The sequence below is a fragment of the Durio zibethinus genome, chromosome 2, assembly GCF_047325235.1.
Source record: "Durio zibethinus cultivar Kanyao isolate XHJ-2024 chromosome 2, ASM4732523v1, whole genome shotgun sequence".
Classification (NCBI taxonomy): Eukaryota; Viridiplantae; Streptophyta; class Magnoliopsida; order Malvales; family Malvaceae; genus Durio; species Durio zibethinus.
Window position 1 is genome coordinate 33,195,276 of NC_143163.1, and position 19,016 is coordinate 33,214,291.

A 19,016-nucleotide genomic window follows, 5' to 3' on the forward strand; every position below is an offset into this window, starting at 1 on the left:
ATCACACCATTTATGATGCTCTTCATCAATTTCCTTTTGTGTGAATTGTTCATTTTCAACCCACTAAAAGAATAATTAAATGAATGAAACAATGTGTTTTATAATTGTGTTCAATATAGAAACATGTTTATGTAATTTAAAACAATAATTAACTTTATGTACTCATAAAATCATTAATAATTATTTCCTTCATGAAATGAAAGATATAATACTCAAATTCTTGAGTTCCTAGTTGATAAGGAATGTGCAAATCATTATTTGGTTGTCAAGTGTTTTTCACATTGATGTAAACAATTGAAAAAAGTAAAATAAACAAACATATAAAAATGCAACTAACATAATTTTCTTTTTTTTATTACAGATAGTCAATCCCCTAAAACAACACCAAAAGATAACCTTAAACAGAACATTATACTCATAAATAAATCATAAACATAATAGAACTTATTTCACATAACTAAGATAAGTACCTCTTTATTATATCTTTAAGTTCTTATGTTGATTTTTGGTTATTTTCTCCTGAGTCGAAAAAGTAAATGTATGGTTTGCATTTCCATGACAATCAAGTGCCAATAACTCCTAAATAAATAGTATCAATCCAATGTTAGAATGTAATGCTTTTAACAATTATCAAATATATATAAAATAATGTAAAGTAATTAACAAAGTATATAATGAATATATACACAGGATTATAAAGCGTAAAAAAGTATTGAAACTCTTTTTTCATTGCGCATGCCAAAGTAAATGCATGCTCAGGTATAGTACTTGTGTCATTAGATATATGACTTATGTTAATGAATCTTAAGGCAGCAATCATTTGTCTCTCCTTCACATGTTTGTAAAGGAGTTTACAATGAAATACAAATTAATTATAACATGGGTATATACTATATATGAAAGAATATATATTATTTATATTTAAATGAATATATAAGCTAACCTCATGTATGCTAAGTTTTTGTAATTGATATTTTCATCATTGAATAAAATCTAATAATTTCTTCTTGCCTAATCCACAAAGTTGATGGATAATTAAATTTTTCATCTTTGATTTTCACACTTAATAGTCTTCCATCTACTAATTAATATTTCACATACTGGAGAAACATATGTATACTAGATTCTATAGGTGGAATTTTGCTAATCTCAATCTCTAAAACTTATTACATACAAAATTAAAGTGTATTCATATAAAATTAAATCACAATGACAAAAAAATCCAATTAATTAAGTCAAAACATGTATTATTGAAGGAGATGATTGGTCAAAAGCTTTATCGACAAATACATTTCCTATATTGTCGGTAAATAACTAACCCATTGTATTAGTTACCATAATTGCCAATTGTGCCTCTAATTCAGCAATTTGTAAATTTTACTGAGCTATCATAGATCATAATTTAGCAGTCTTAGATATGCATAGTTTAGGTTTTATTTTGAAATAATTTGTTGGACAAGCTTCCAACACCCCTAACACAACCAAGTTTGTCTTTAGAACCGAAAGCCAAAGTCAGCACATCAACGACATCACTAATTTCAATTTTACCAGATGTGCATCTCATAACTAAGTCATCCTAAAACACAAAATGCTTACATAATTCAATATTATATATTAACATGCATAAATGAGGAGTAATAAATAAGATATATATGAAGTTACCATCTTCTTATCTATTTCTTCAATTGTTTCACCGGTATACTCTCTTTTTTTTATGCATGTGTTTTTTTTTCCAAATATTTCATCTTGATATTTCGTTGCTTGATTAGAATATTTTCTATAGCCATATGAAAATATAAGTTTGCAATTGGAATGTAAATGAATTTCAAATTCCCTAACTAAGTGTATAATACACAATAAAAAAAACTTACAAGTTCATGCTTTATAATTTCATAGTCCCTTTTTTATGCTCGATAATTATATTTTTTTTGAACCCTACTTTTTTGTTAAGTTTCTTTTATTTTCTGTGACAAAATAGGACAAGAATTATTGGATATTAATAACACTTGAAACAAACAATTTCAATAACAAATGCTTATCAATAATTTTTTACAAAAAAATATTACTATGTATACATTAACTTCATCTGATAATCGAGCTTAAATATATTTTTTTCATTCTATATAATTAATTACATCTGAATATGTGGCTGAAGGATGAGCCAAAAGTTTAAAATTATCAGCATTAGGTAATATACATTTTTAAGTTAATCTGCTTTTAAAGTCTTTGAGTTTTAAATTAGCAGATTGCAATATAATCTTCTTATATTCATTTGGTACATAAAAGTATTCCTATAAAGAATAAAATAATATATTGAAACAAGAGAGTATAATTGCATTCCATAAGCAATAGACATCAATTGAGCAATAACTTTAATTTGATTAATATAACTTACCACAATCGATTCCTAAATGTGGTTTTTTTTCTCTACTAGAACATTCTTTCAATTTTTGTAGTTAATGGATATCATCTATCGGATGAGACATCCAATATGGCTAGCTATCTTCGATCCACCACATAAGATAGGTTAGCCATCAACATTGAACTCAATACGTATTTTCTTCCCAGTTGCATAAAGTGACTTAAATAATCCATTAGCTTTTTTTTTTTTCAAACAAAATGTGTCAACCAAATATTTTTCTTCATGTTCAGTTGAGATAAACATGTGTTTTTCAAAATCCATTATATCAATTTATCTCCACAAATTAGGGGTGTAATCGAGCTAAGCCAAGTTGATACATTGAAATGCTTTAGCTTAAGTTCGATTCAAAAATAAAAGCTTGAAGCTTAACTTGAACTCGTTTGAGTTTTATTTTTCAAGCTTAAGCTCAACTAGAGAGAAAACTCGAGTCGACCTTGATCTCACTTGGTTTGAATCATATTAAAAAATTTATGATTTATTCATTCTCCACGAAACAAAAACCACAAAATCTTCTGTGAATCATTCTAATTATATGAAAAAACAAAGCATAAAAATTCAAAACAATAAAAATAATTTAAAGAAAAGAATAGAATAAAAGAAGTAAAATCAAATCACATGCCATCTTTTTAAATAACCATCAAATCGTAAGATAATATCAACAATTTAACAATCTTGTTCACACATTTTGTCACAAAAATAAATTCAAATACTACAAATACCTAGAAAAAATTATACAAATACTATAAATACCCGAAAAGAAATAAAAAAACTAGGAAAAAAAAAGATTAGAGATGATGGAAATGATGTTATTCCTACTAGGATGGGATTTTGACTTTGCACATATAATTGATTTGTTTCTTTGCTTCTTACAAGTTATCACTAACCCTTCGAACAGAGTTTATGGTAAGTAGGGCCTTTCTTGTAAAAGTTAAAGTAAGAATATGACAAGGAAGATTTAGAAAAAGTAAAATAAGAGCGAGGAAAAAGTGAAAAAGGTTGCATTTTTTAGGAAGAGGGAGTGAGTAAAGAGGTAGTGTCATTCGGAGAGGGATGGGAGAGCTTGAGAGTGAAAGAGGAAAAGAATAGATTTAGGGCTTTTAGTTTTAGGTTTTTTATATTTTAAAGGTAAAAATGTAATTAAACTAATAAAATATATGTTAAAATAAAAAAACTTGAACAAACTCATAAGCACTCAAGTATTAAAATGTTCGAACATTTAACTCACTTGATAAATTGAGCTACTTGAGCTCAAGCTTGACTCGACAATAATCGAGTTAAATTTGAGTTTGTTTCGAATCGAACTTGAATAGCTTGCGAGTATAAATGTATGATTTACACCCTTACTACAAATAAATATAAAATGGGAAAAAGACAAATAAAATAAAAACAATGAGAAAAAGATAAATAAAATAAGAATAATTTTCAAATACCCTATTATCTACTTTATTTTATAAAATAAGAACAATAAGAAATAATTTGTTACCTGAAACGATGACGGCAACGATGGCGGCAATGATAACGACAGCAACAACAACAACAACGATGGCAACTGTAATTCGATAGTGCAAGGTTTTGGGTATAAATAATATCGAGATATGTTGATAGACTTATATACAAATTTGGGGAAAAAAGTTTATAAAGAATATCGAACACTACATTTCTAATGGCAGAAATATCGAGTTTATCATAAATCACGTTTATAGTTTCAAAATATTGTGCTTGTTAATTGTCAAATACTGAGTTTATAATTCCACAAACATCATGTTTAGGTAAAAGACTATGTTTATAAAGCCGAAACGTGTTGCTTATATGCTTATTTATAAACCAAAAGGCAATGCTTAGTTCTTTATCAAACACTAAGTTTATAGTGATAAAAACATCGTGTTTATTATTTATTATAGCATTTGTATAACAAAAATATTATGCTTGTTATAAATTTTTTATTTGTCAAAGACTACATTTATTGTGAAAAAAATGTCGCCTTTGAACCTTATTATATATATATTTTAATAATATATCACCTTATTTTTAACATAATAAAAATTAAAACTTTTTTTTTTATTTTTGTTGTTTAATGGTTGTCACATGTTTAATTTTAATAATATAATTAACATTTGAAATGTTTGTCACATGTTATTCATATGTAATGAAAGATATTATAGTAAAAAACTTTTATTACATAATCTAAAATTCTATGAATCAAACACAAGAATATAATATTCTCATGATAGGAAGAATAATCCTTTTCCAAAAATCGATATTTTTTCATGATCACTTTCTCCCTTGAAATTTAAGATTTTGTAAATCAAACAACCCCTTAAATTTATCGAGGAAGAGAAAAATATGTCTTTCTTGAGTACTAGGAAGCAGACAGGTGAATAGTGATGATACACTAGTATTGAAAAAGTATTACGAAAAAATAAATTGCATGTATTTAGTTATCGATTAATTGGCAACAACACAATGAGGGTTAAAATTATAACCACAAAGTTATTATTATGTAACTAAACATGGTATGTTAAGCCAAATTATAATTATTATCATTAATTTGTGTATTTATTTGTATTTGTATTTATTTATTTTTATTTAATAAATATAAAATCTAAAAATTATTATATTATAATTCATATGAATTTGTTAAATATAAAATATATTTTTTAATTTTTTTTAAATTTATATAATTTTTATTAAAATTTTAAATAAATTATTTTTATTTTTATCATATTTAAAGTTATCATATTTAATCTTATGATAAATTTAAGAAATTAACTGATGAACCACAAATGATGCACTCTTTAGCCCACAGCTACATGAGGCCCAAATAATTTTCCAATTTGAGTAAATTGGAATTTCAAATCTATTTCTTTTACAAATGGAATTTCACTTTTCATTAATGCAATAGCTCACATGTCACATGGGTTTTTTAGTTAAAAAAGTTTTTGTCTTACCAATTTTTGTCCTTGTTCTGTTGTTCAGATCCAATTGATCATTCCTTTACAATATCAAAAATCAAACAAACCCTTCAAAAACTTGTTTTTCATTTTTTTTGAAAGCTTCTCTACAAAGGTCATTCTTTTTTCACATCAATATTTTCCTTTTCTTCCTACATGAAATCAAGCTCTTGTCAATAAATATTGTTATAACATATAGATCTATAAATCTATAATTAAACTTAGCATGAGAAGTCGCCACCGATCTTTTTTAACTAGGTGTGATTGGTCACCTAATGAATTAATCCTTTTAAAGAGCTCCTAAGCTTGACTAATGGTCCCTAAAAGAATAGGTTTTGGTCTACTAATCAGAACAGAGAGTTCGATTATATATGGAAAGGTTATAGCACCCCCACATGTCCATCCAAAAGATGGTATTATTTTATTTTAAATTATCTTAAGGTTTTGATTCTAATAGTTTTAAATTTTAATATTGAAATACTAAAAATAATTCTTAAGATTTCTTCATCAATTTGATAGAATTCTTAAAAATACTTCTTCACTTCAAAAGTATTCAAGAATCTCATTTATTTTCTTGAAGAGACTCCGTCATAAAAAAAATTTAATCATTTTTTTGTTTTTAGTTTTTTTTATTAAAAATATATATAATTATTCCACCATTTGGGCCAAAATTAAAATTATCTTCTCACATAAAAATTTCTTAGATAATCAACTATTTGCGATTACTAAAAATTTCATCCACAGAATCTATTTTTTATTTTATAAGTTTTATTTCTAAATTTTTTACCATTTTGGTCTATTTAGAAATTTTCTTTAAGTTTTGTTTCTATATTTTTCACAATTTGGATTTATTTAGAAAAAAAAAAAACTCTTGTTAGTTTTTTTATCGTTGGAAAGAAAATAATATGACAACTATTTTCTTGAAGTATAATTTAAATTCTTCTATTGTTTGAGATAAATTCAAAGAAATTTCTCACCTAGGGATTTATTAGAAAATTTACCATTTGAAATTTTTAAGATTTTTATTTTTGGATAATTATCAAATATTTTTAACCAAAATTTTTTTTTTATTTGGAAAAAGAATACAATTACTTTAATTGATATTTCATCTATATTATTTCACTATTTAGGACAAAGTTAGAGAAATTTCTTATCCAAAGATTTTTTAAGAAATTTACCATTTAAAATTTCTAAAAATCTCATCATTGGGTAATTAGTATTTAATTCCAAAACTAAATTTTTTTTATTTTTTTAAAATTAAAATTAAAAATAAATATTAATTATTATTATTGAAACTTTTTTAAATTATTCCACTATTTGAGACAAATTTAGAACAAATTTCTCACATAGAAATTTTATAAACATTTACCATTTGAAAATTTTAAAAATTTCATCATTGGATAATTATTATTTATTCTAAAAAAATTTTTATTTATTTATTTTTTTAAATTTTTTTAAAATTTAATCATACAAAAATACTTTAAAAGTAAATAAAATAACTAAATAAATAAAGAAAACAAATAGGATCAACTCGGCTTCAGCGGTTGTGGCGTGGCTCGACTTCAGGCACAAAAAACGGCTCTAAAGATGCAACTCAACAGCTCGGCTCGACTTCGGATTCCAACTGCCAGAAGTGGGTCGTGGGTCAAAACGTTATGGGTTGGGTTACCCGAATGGAAACACACAGATCCTGAGGCTGTTTAACCTTTAAAACAACGTCATTTCAATAGAGTATAAGTAGGCCAAAACTTTCTTTTTCCTTAGATTTCTTCTTCTTTTCTCTCTCTCCCCCATTCTCTTTTCTCTCCCTCTCTCTTTAAAAACTGATGAACTCCGATTGAATCTTCATTGGATTCTAAAAAAACTCATCGAAATATGGGTTGAGTAGTTAGAAGTTCATCAAAAGTTTACCAGTTTCTAGAAAACTGATGCCAAAAATTGGGATTCTTGTTAGAAACTGAGAATCTAACTGGAAAGTCATTGGAATCTTCCAAGATCATCGAAAAATTCAACCGAAAATTAGAATTTCCAAAAAATTTTCCAAAAAAAAAGCTTCTTTATTTTTACAAAAATTATCTCAACAAATTTTTGCACTCTTAAGCTTCCTTTGTGTGTGTTTTTTTCTCTAATCTCTGTATGTATTTTTCGGCTTTTCTATGGGCATATATTTATAGGATTTAAATTCAAAGAACCCTAAACCAAGTAGGCTTTTAATTTCCTTTAAGTTTTAACTTCAAATTTTAAGTCCAACTTAAATTTTTTTGTCCACACACACAGATCCACACAAATTTAACCTATTAGATTTTTTTTATTTTTTATTAACAAAAACAAATCAATTAGAATCCAGACACGTTGGGTGTCTACAAATACTAATTTTTTAAAAAATTTCTTTTTGGTTAATAGAGGCGTTGCAGATTGGATTATGGCCAGTTTGGGTATACGGGATTCTCCTAATAATCCTCTCCCTTTATGCTACGCAGAGGTTATATATCTCCAGGAAGCCATGGAACTTTCAGCGACCTTGACACTCCCAAGATCACTATTTTTGCAGCGCTTGCTCCGTTTATGGGTTCTTTAGGGACTAAACAGAGTCTAGCTATTCGGTCATGGCTTGCTTTATCTCCTCAGATCACTGTCTTTCTCTTTAGTCAACACTCTTCTGCTGCTTCTTTTGCCACTTCGTTTGCTTCCCGGGTTTTAGTCGAACCCGATATTGATTTCACATAAGAAATTAATTTAACTTCTTTATTGGAATCTTTTCATTCTTATTTATTGACTGCATTTAGTTCAATCTTTTTTTTTCCTTTGGTATAGCCAATGATACGAAAATGTTATTAAGTTGTAACCATATTCAATTGTTTTATCAATGAATTTGTGGGCATTGATCAATGAATATGTGGGCATTGATTATCTTTAGTAACAAGTGGTTAACAAATTCAATAGGTTTCTTCTGCTCTGTGTTTGGATGATACAGGTTTCTTGGGGTTCGTTTTTTTTCATTCCATGGTGGCAAGGTCACGGGACTTTACGTCTGATATATATGTTTTTATGTATACGGAAACTATTCTCCTACCTGACTTTGTTTTGGCTTTGAATTATGCTCATGAACTTGATAAGGATTGGCTCCGTTTTGCTTCTCCACGACATGTTTCAAATTTCTTATTCTACCTGAATAAGGATGGGAAACATTGGCTAAAAGATGGCAAAAGGATTAGAGATCATGAGGTATGAAGGTAGAGAATCCAAATTGAAATAGATGATTTACTGCAGAAAACTTCATTTGACATCATTGTCCATTTCTTCAGTTTCAGGATACACGTGGCTCACTCTGACAGTGGAATTATTGTGAAGGAAGAATGATAATTGCGTGGAACAACGGGGAGCTGCCCTTGCATCATGGAGTGTTTCCTCCTTTTCTGTATGGAAGGGGAGCTCACAACCACTGGCTCATTAACGAAGCATTGTCCGGTGGATTAAGGTTTGCGTTTGATGCCAGTTGGGTTATCTCAATTTTCACCCTGGACGATTCAAGGCAATGGTCTAATTTTTTAGTTAAGAGCTCCATTGTTTCAGATATTGAAAAGGGAAGTTGGGAATACGATGGCAATTCCCATCTTGCAGCACCGTATGGATCATCATCTCTTCAGGAAATTAATTATTCTCTAGTGATGAAACTTTTGAAAATGTGATGGTCAATACCTTCTTATTAATACTACAGAAGATATGCTTTATCCATATGCCTACTAAAGGATGAGCTTATGGAAAGGACTCATAGCAGCATGCTGGGGGTCAAAGAAAACTTTGGCTTGTATTGCTGGAATTAAAAGTCACAGAACGGAATATCAAGTTGCTCTCTGACAGGTCCATTAGTGCCCGCAAAAACATTAAAGTTTCCCTTTTCCTTAGAGTCACTTCTTGCCTTCACTACAGACAAGAATAGGACAGTTGTGCTCACAGTTGCTGGATGTAGTTACAAGGACATGTTAATGTGTTGGGTCTGCAGATTGAGGCCCCTCAGAATTACAAACTTCCTGGTTTGTGCACTTGATTATGAAACCTAACAGTCCGCCATAATGCACGTATTTCCTCTTCTTCTTCTACTTTCTCTTTTAGTTTCACGTTGTCGGCAGACTCTTCAAGTTTATTCTTAGTTTGATATCACAAATTAGTCTTGCCAATGCAAGCAAAATTTGGAATTATATAGGAATTTATGACATGATTTATGTGGATTAAACGAAGCTGTTGCTTGAAAACATTTGCCTCTTCACAATCTGTTGCAGATTTTCTTCTGGGAGGGAATTGACCTTGTAGGATTATTTAAATCTCTTGTTTGTTGTGGTAGTTTTCTCGCTTTCTCTCCTATACAATCTGAATTCTTTTTTATGTCCCAAAGAATATTGATAGGGGTGAGCATAAATCGGTTCAAACCGATTTAATCCACTGAAATTATGAAATATGGTCATTTTGGTTCGGTTTAGTCGGTTTTCGGTTGTAATCAGTTTTAAGATCGGTTAAATTAGTTAAATCGGTCAGTTATCGATTTTTAAAATTGATAACCGAATTAATCGATCTTATAATAACTAAGGGTAAATATGTAAATTCTCTTAAAAAAACCTTAAATTTAACTTACTTTTTTTAATTCATACACCCACACCGTTTCCCCTTTCTGCTCTTTGCTCCCCCTCAATCTGTTGCATCTTACCGTGCCTCTGCCTTTTGCAGTTTGCTCTCCTTCAATCTCTTGCATCTTTGCCTCCCTCTTACTCTCTTGTTTGGCTACTTGCCTCTTAATCTCTTGCTCCCTCTAATTTGCTACACAAGATCAGACAGTTGTAGAGATCAATCTGCCCAAGACGCCATCGTAAGTTCTTAAATCTTAATAACCTTTATTTTTTCTTTTAGTGTGACACTATGTCTTTGTTTAGAGCCGTATTCTTCCTATATGTTTTAAGCTAAAGCATAACCCAAACCCCAACCTCAGGGTGTGCCCACGGTAATGAAATAGAAGCTTTATTTTTTTTGTTGGTATTTTTCAGTACCTTTTATTGTTTAGAGTGATTCGATAGATGGACCATATCTCTAGCTCGGAAGGAATAGGTCTAGGACTTTCAGTGGCTTGTTTACTCCCCCAGTTGATTGACTAGGTTCCGAAACAAAAGGATCAAAACCTTTCATGCCCCACGCTGGATTTACAGGTTGTACCTTTTCGATTAGTCCATAAAGGTCGGACACCCATATTTCATGACCATACAATCCTGTTACATGAAATGCGTTAAAGCCAAAGCAAGCCACTCCTGAGAGAAATAAATGAATTCCAAAAATCTTGGGCAAATCCAAAGAGGGTGGTTGATTCTTTCTTTCCCCCAACTTAGCCCATTAAAAAAAAAAGGAAAGATCGAAAGTCTAAGGGGAAGGCTAGGATTGGGGACCCTCTCTAAGGCATAGGAGGACGAGGAGATTCATGAACAAAAGAAGGCAATGGATCCAAGACTCGGTTGTATATGTAGATGCTATCAACTTCACTCTTCGGGTTAATAACTTCTGCTTTGTTAATCCCCTTGTGAAAGGATGAATGAACTACTCCCTCTCCCGGATCAATAGAAATGATTTTACCAACCAAATTTTCTTCGTCAAATAAGCTGATGACTTGTTAGTATTCCGAGGTCTTTTTTTGCTTAATACAAAGGCATATCCTTCAAGTGATCTTCCTCAAGCTAAGCTAGGTAACTGTAATGCTTTTTGCTCGTATCTTGATTCATTTCTTAAGAGTAAAGCTTTTACATTGAAGTTGAAAAAGAAGTGTTCTGTTCAATGTTAAAAAAATATTGGTATGGCAACATGGTAATGATGTGGACTAAGACGATTCGAGGATGGTCCCACAACTCATGAGCGAAAGATAAAAATCAACGAATGGAAGATAGCCAGAGGATGCCCTCTTGTCGCAAGTGAGCAGACAATTTCTTCCTGACATCATAGAAGACGATTGTTTTTTGATGGCAGACTTTCTTTTTTCCAAAGGAATGAAAGTACTTACTTGATGGAGTAAGGGAGTTAGAATATGCTTTGGTTCACAGGTTTGGTGGTATATCCCTATATAGATGGGCTCTATAGATTAATACAGGGAATTGGGGAATAAATAGTTTAAGTGATTTACACCTTGAAGTAGAATGTGTAAATACTGGATGCATACATAGAGAAATAAGTTTAAAACACAACTATTCGGGAATAAAGATTTTAAAGAAATCTATTATCAGAGATCTAGCACTTTTAAGTTTTAACTTTCTTACTAGATCTAGCAACTAATTAATCTAAATTATGCTAGAAACTTAAATTAAAAGCTAAAATAAATTAGCCTAAACTATGCTAGACACTTACATTGTTTGTTGATAAAATAAGCAACTAATATATAGTTTGATCAACAAACTATTTCATTATTTGAATATCCAATGTGTTTAATAATTGTGTGATTATTACTTTATTAATTTTTCATTATTTGAATATAATTTTATTTTTATTTATTATTTTAATATAATTTAATTAATTATTTTTTATTGTTTGGATATAATTTGATCACTTGCTTTTTTTTTTTTTAAGATGTCAAATGAAGTGAATAATATGATTTTGGATTCTACACCTAATCAAACACAATTGGCCTCTCAACTTCCTGCATATGATTAGGTAACAAAAAGTGAAACTACAAATTTCAAAGTGATGAGACGAGCATCTAAGCCATGGTCAGAGGTATGGGACCACTTTACTAAATTTGTTAATGAGGAAGGTAATCGTAAAGCTAGGTGTAATTATTTTGACCGAGAATTTTTTGTTGATCCTAAAAAGAATGGAACCACCACTTTAAAGAATCAAATGAATTCTTGTAAAAAGCTTCCTCGTGTTAGTGGGGATGATGGTACTCAAACATAATTGGTGTTGTCGTCAGGAGGAGTGGAATCTTTAGGCACTTGAAAATTTAATCAAGATGCTGTTAGAAAAACTGTAGCAAAAATGATCATTCTAAATGAGTTGCCATTTAGATTTGTGGAGTCGGAATGATTTAGGCATTGCATGTCAGTTACATGTCTTAGATTTCGTGTACCATCACGATAGACAGTTGCTAGGGATTGCTATCAGCTTTATATTGATGAAAAGACTCATTTGAAGTAATTCATGAAATCATTTTTCACAAGAGTATCTCTTACCACTGACACATGGACCTTATTACAAAGGGTCAATTATATGTGTGTTATGGCTCACTTAATGGACAAAAATTGGAAACTAAACAAAAAGATATTAAATTTTTATCCCATTTCTAGTCACAAAGGTGAAGCTATTGGTAAGATGGTTGAAAAATATTTACGTGATTGGGGGATTGATAAGATTTTTACTGTTAAAGTTGATAATGCTAGTTCTAATGATGTTGCAATTGCATGTTTGAGGAAAAAATTTAACAACGTTGGAACTAGTATTTTAGGAGGCAAATATCTTCATTTGAGATGCTTTGCACATATTGTTAATCTTATTATTTGTGATGGATTGAAGGAAATGAATGAAACAATTGCTCGTGTTAGAGGGGCAATAAGATATGTGAGACAATCACCTTCCAGGTTAGCTAAGTTTAAAGAGTGTATTGTGAATGAACATATTCAAAGTAAAAGTTTATTGTGTTTGGATGTTAGCACTAGATGGAATTCTATTTATTTGATGTTGGATGCAGCTCAAAGGTTTGAAAGGGCATTTGATGCATTTGATGATGTTGATCTTTATTATAGAGGTGAGCTTTTGATGGGAGATGGGGTACCCGATCAAAATGATTGGGCAGTTGTTAGAAAGTTTTTCCTTTTCTTGCAACAATTTTATGATCTCACCGTGAAAGTTTCAGGTACTTCTTACGTTACATCTAATACTTTTCTTGATGATATATGTGATGTTTATTCCACTTTGTAAGAATGGCAATTAAATCCTGATGTTGAGTTGAATGTAATGGCAAAAAGAATGAAGGATAAATATGATAACTATTGGGGAAATATAGAGAAGATGAATATGTTAGTTTATATTGCTTCTCTTCTTGATCCTTCAAAAAAGTTTTCTTTTGTTAAATATTGCTTCATGAAAATTTATTCTTCTGATAAAGCTTCATTGATGCTTAAAAAAGTACAACAAGCAATAGAAGACTTATTTAATGAATGCAAAAGAATGTTAGAACCTCAGTCTGAGCAAGTTGGTGAAAGTAGTCAAGTGAGCCAAATGTCACAGCCCACCGATGATGAAAGTGGAAATGGAACGACAAAAAAGAAGGAAAGCTTGAAGTCCAAGTACAAAAGGCATAAGATTGAACATGGCAAAGATGAACATAAATCAGAATTGGCTAAATATTTGAGTGAGGAGCCTGATGATGATGATAGTGATGACTTTGATGTTTTAACTTGGTGAAAACTTAATAGCCATAGGTTTCCTATCCTTTCCCATCTAGCTCGTGATGTATTAGCAATTCTTATATCCACAGTTGCTTCCGAATATGCTTTTAGCACTTGTGGTCGTATGCTTGATGCATATAGGAGCTCTTTAACTCTTAAAATTGTGCAAACCCTTATTTGTGCTCAAGATTGGTTATGTAGATCTTCTAATCTTGATCATTTCAACCTGAAGATGATTTGATACAGGTTGACAAAATGGATTTAGATAATATTTTATTTATACCATCATTTATTTTTTAAGGATTATTATTTTTTTTTATTTGTTTAAAGCTTACTTTTGTTATTTTTTGTTTATATATTTTTAGATTTGTCAAAAATTACCTTAGATCCAGTAATTGATTAAAAAAAAGGTGCATGGACCTTTTGAGGTAATTTCATTATTAATTTCTATGAATATTTACATTTAAAAAATATTTATTGTATTCTTTGACAACTAATTAAGGTTTTAATCTCTTTAACATTTTAGGAAAAAATGAAGGATGTGTACCAAAGTTATCGGGTTCATGTATGAAGAATGCTGTTAGAACTTGAAATGTCCTTTAATTAGCTTGTTTTATGTTTTTTTATGAACTTTTATATCCATTTGTCAACTCGGAGTGTTCTTAGCTTGTTTTATGTTTGGTATGAGCTGTTAGCTCAATTTGTCAACTTAAAATGTCTTTTATGTTTTGCACCAAAGTTATGAGATGCATATTTGCTTGATTTGCTTTTTTAAGTTGGCCTATTGACCCTTGAAAATTTGTTTATGTGTTGAAATGACAATTATTATGTATTGATGGCTTTGTTGGTTATTTGATATATGTTAGAGTAATACTTTTTAAAACTTATTGTTTAATTTATTTTGATTAAATAAGTTTATATGAGTATTTATTTATCTTTTTTCTTGTAAAATATTGTAGAAATTATTAAATTTTTTAGTGATTTAGTTTGAATGGTATGTGAATTTGAGTTTTATTATATTGAATTTGTAGCTAAATAATTATTCAAAATAAAAGAAAAAATGATGAAAAATTCGGTTATTTAATCGAACTAACCGAATCGAACCGATTTTTGATCGGTTCGATTAAATCGATTAGTTAAAATTTTATTGGTCGATTCGGTTACTGATAAAATAAAAATCGATTAATTTGGTTATTGATTTTTTCAGACTGAATTAACCAAACTGACCGACTGCTCACCCCTAAATATTGAGACGTGATAGCGTCAAATTTGAGGCTTCGGTTTTTTTCGCTAAAATTAATTTTTAGAAAATATTTATATTTTTTAAAAAAAGTAAAATTTTTTTGTTGTTTGAATGAATTAATAAATAATATTGTCTTTGTTTGATTGTTTTAAAATTTTTTTTCAAATAATATTAATATAATTATTAAAATATTAAAAATTTTTATTATTAAAATATATTGAAATTATTTATTATTAAAATTTAAAATAATTATATTTTAATAATAATATTTAATATTAAAATATTATATTAATATAAAAATACTTAAAATAAAACTATTTATTATTTTTATACTAATATTTTAAAATGTTTAAAATAGTATTATTATTCTTAAAATATTATTTTATTAATATTAAAATAATCATATTTATTATTAAAATATTTATACTATTAAAATATTTATATTTTATAATGAAAGTATCTATTATTAAATCATAACAAAAATCTTTTCATTATATTTATTATTAAAATAATAATATAAATATCTTAATAAATAAAAATATAAAATTATATATTTTAAACTAAAAAATAATAAGAAATTATTAAAAATATTCATATTAAGAAAATAATATTATTATATTATTTAACATTAATTATTAAAATAATAAAATATTATTATGTATAATATTATTTATGATTAAAATAATAATATAATACTATTTATTATTAAAATACTAAAAATATTTATGTTTAATAATATAAAAAATAAAAATATTTAAAATTGAAATATTCAAAGACTCTTAATGTTAATATTTTAATTTTTTAATTAAAATTAAGTAACATATTTTTATTAATATAATAATATTTTAAGTCGAATGAATCAAGTTTAAGTTTAAAATATTATATTTAAAGTCTTGAATAAAATTATAAAAATATTTAAAATTAAAATATTATAGATTTTTAATATTAATATTTTAATTTTTAAATAAAATTAAATAACAATATTTTTTATTAATATAATAATATTTAAAGTTAAATCAAATTAAATTTTGGCTTAAAAAAATCATATACAAAATTCTCACTGGGAGTAAAATTATTGTCAACCTTCATTTGTTTTTAAACAGAGCTCCAGTGCGGTGCAATTGAGGCACATTTTGCTCAAATCGTGCCGTAGTTGGTTGGTTGGCAAATATTCTCAAAGTCCGGAGAATGCTTTTGCTTGCATTGACCCTAAGTATGGAGGGTGCAGTGGCTAACTGGGATGGGAATTGGACAATAATGTCCAAACTATTTATTTTTATTTTCCTTTTTACCCTTAAATTTATAATGATAAGACTTAAGCACCCCTACCAGATAGAAATATTACATTTTTTAATTTATCCACATAATATTTACAATTATTATAAGTATTATTTCTTCAAATATTAAATATTTTAAAATAATTTTTATAATTTTTTAAATACTTAAAATCTTAATTATTATTTGTAATATAAAATAATATGTATCAACGATAGAATAAAAAATTTAAATTTTAAAATATTAAATAATAGTAAAATATATAAATAATTTATTTATACACTATCAAATTATTGTCTTTAATGGTCATTTTTATTTTGACCTTACCACCATCTTTGCATTTATATCTAAACATATATTTTCACTACTAATTTTATTCTCACTACTATAGTATCTAATTTCATAACTATAGTAACTCATCTCACTTTCATCATAATTTTTAATATCATCGAAACAAATTTTTTCGTTCATTCAAATGGATATTTAAACACATTGATAAGTAATTTTATTTATAAATAGTTTTTTTTTTTTTTAATTATCTTCGTTTTCAAAAGGATAAGACAATTTTTTTGAAAATTGTCTTATTTTTTATTAGCTTGTAAGTTATTTTTTTGTTGATTTGTCAGTTTTTTTTCAAACAAATACTTAAAAATGCAAAAATTATTTTTTGAAAATCATTTTCTGCAAAATAAATGGAACCTAAGTTCTGTAGTGATGATGATTTATAGTGCTTGACATTTGCTGGAAGTACTCTTCTAAACATTCTCTCTAAAACTTTCTGGAGTCTTTTGGTTATATGTATCTGAATGAAGGATTCGATTACGTGCTAGCATCATGATCTTAAGAAAGAGTCATTAATCTCATATTGATTGAATATTAGAGTTGGTTTTAAAATATAAAAGTTCACATCGTCTTTTTTTTGTGAAGTGTCTTTTGTAGTATAATACCGTAAAGCTAAAGGGGTCAGACAAAAAAATACTTCACAAGGATATGAACTATGACAGGTAAGCTAATCTAAAACACCAGATGAATGCATGTCCGAATCCTAGAGTCGCACGAGCATGGTGGTTGAGTCTCGACCCATGACAAGTGATATCAAAAGTAGCTCTGAGAGTACTAGCGAGGTCGTGATAAGTGGTATCAGAGCCTATTCTGGGGGTACTAGCGATGTACCAACGAGGATGGTAGACCTTCGTTGGAGTGGGAGAAGATGTCATAGTCCTAAGAAAAAACCATAAATTTTACATCGATTGAGTACTAGAGTTAGTCTTAGGATATAAAAGTTCACACTATCTTCTTTTTGTAAGGTATTTTTTGTAAGATAAAATCGTGAGATCAAAAAATCTAAAGCGGATAATACCTTATAAAGGTGTGAATCATGACAAGCAGACTAATTTAAAACACCGGGTGATTGCATACTCAAATTCTGAAACCATACGAGTCTAAAATTAAGTCTCGACCCGTGACACTAGAACCTGCCTGTCTTCGAAGATCCATCAGCTCCAAGTAACATTAACTTTAATGACTGCCACTTTGGAACAAAATGCTTTCAGAGAGTACCCGAGTAACCAAGATGAAATCCAGAATGGTTTTAAAGATACTGAAGCTAGGATACAATGTACTTTTGAGTGATGTGGATGTATACTGGTTTAGAAATCCATTGCCATTGCTTTCCTCTTTTGATCCTGCCTTTCTTGCAGCTCAGTCTTATGACTACAACGAAACTGGTGATTATTACAATGTAACTATACGAGACTAAGTGGAATTTTTTTTTTTGGCTTTCATACTAGACTAAGTGAATAACTAATCATTTCCATGGTTTAGAAATATGAACTACACGTGCATAAGGAAAAATTATTAGGTCAGGAGGAAACAAAATATTAGCTATTTGTAAGTTACTTTCTGTTTTTTCCTGACCTAATAATTTTTCCTCTATTCTAATAATTGCTCTAATAATTTTTAAGTCAGGAGGAAAAAATTATTAAGTAACTTACATTTTATTCTTTTACCAAAAAAAAAAACTATTTGTAAGTTACTTTCTGTTTCTACTGTATGGTTTATGCAGAAAAAATATTAATTATTTCTTTGAATTGAATACTAGATTGCTTTTAGAATCTACATCAAAGGACTGTGAAAGTATAGAACCAACCCCTATTTTGAATGGAAAAGGCATCCTAAGTTTTATCTGGTATTTTTCCCTTGTAGGACCTATAAATTTCCCTAGATGCTTAAACACTGGCTTTTATTTTGCTCGTGCTGATGGTCCAACTATTGCTGCTATGGAGAAGATAGTAGCCGCACTGCAATTTCTGGCCTATCTGAGCATCCAAGTTTCTATGCCACATTATGTGGTGAAGAAGGTTCCACTCGCAACGGTGATAATACGTGTGTGGAACCTGACACAAATTTAATCATTCATTTCTTGGACAAGAACCTTTTTCTAAATGGTGCATACTTGGGGCTATGGGAGGGAAAGCTTGCAAGAAGCAGGGTTGCCTTGTTCTTCATAACAGTTGGATTAGTGGAAGAATGAAGAAGCTGGAGCATCAGGTATTATCAGGTCTATGGTACTATGATATTACAACAATGACGTGCTTGATGTGCTCCTAGAATAAAATGACTAGAAATTTTGAAACCTATTTGGTGTGGTATCATTTCAACTTTATCGATAACTTTGGAATTCTTGTGTAAGAACAAAAGAAAATGCCATCGCT

At 28.8% G+C, this 19,016-nt stretch overlaps 1 pseudogene; it reads left to right on the top strand.

Moving 5' to 3' along the window:
- LOC111317438 (beta-arabinofuranosyltransferase RAY1-like) overlaps nucleotides 1-18,913 on the top strand; it is a 27,139-nt pseudogene extending 8,226 nt beyond the window's left edge.
- Nucleotides 18,914-19,016: the final 103 nt, after the last annotated feature.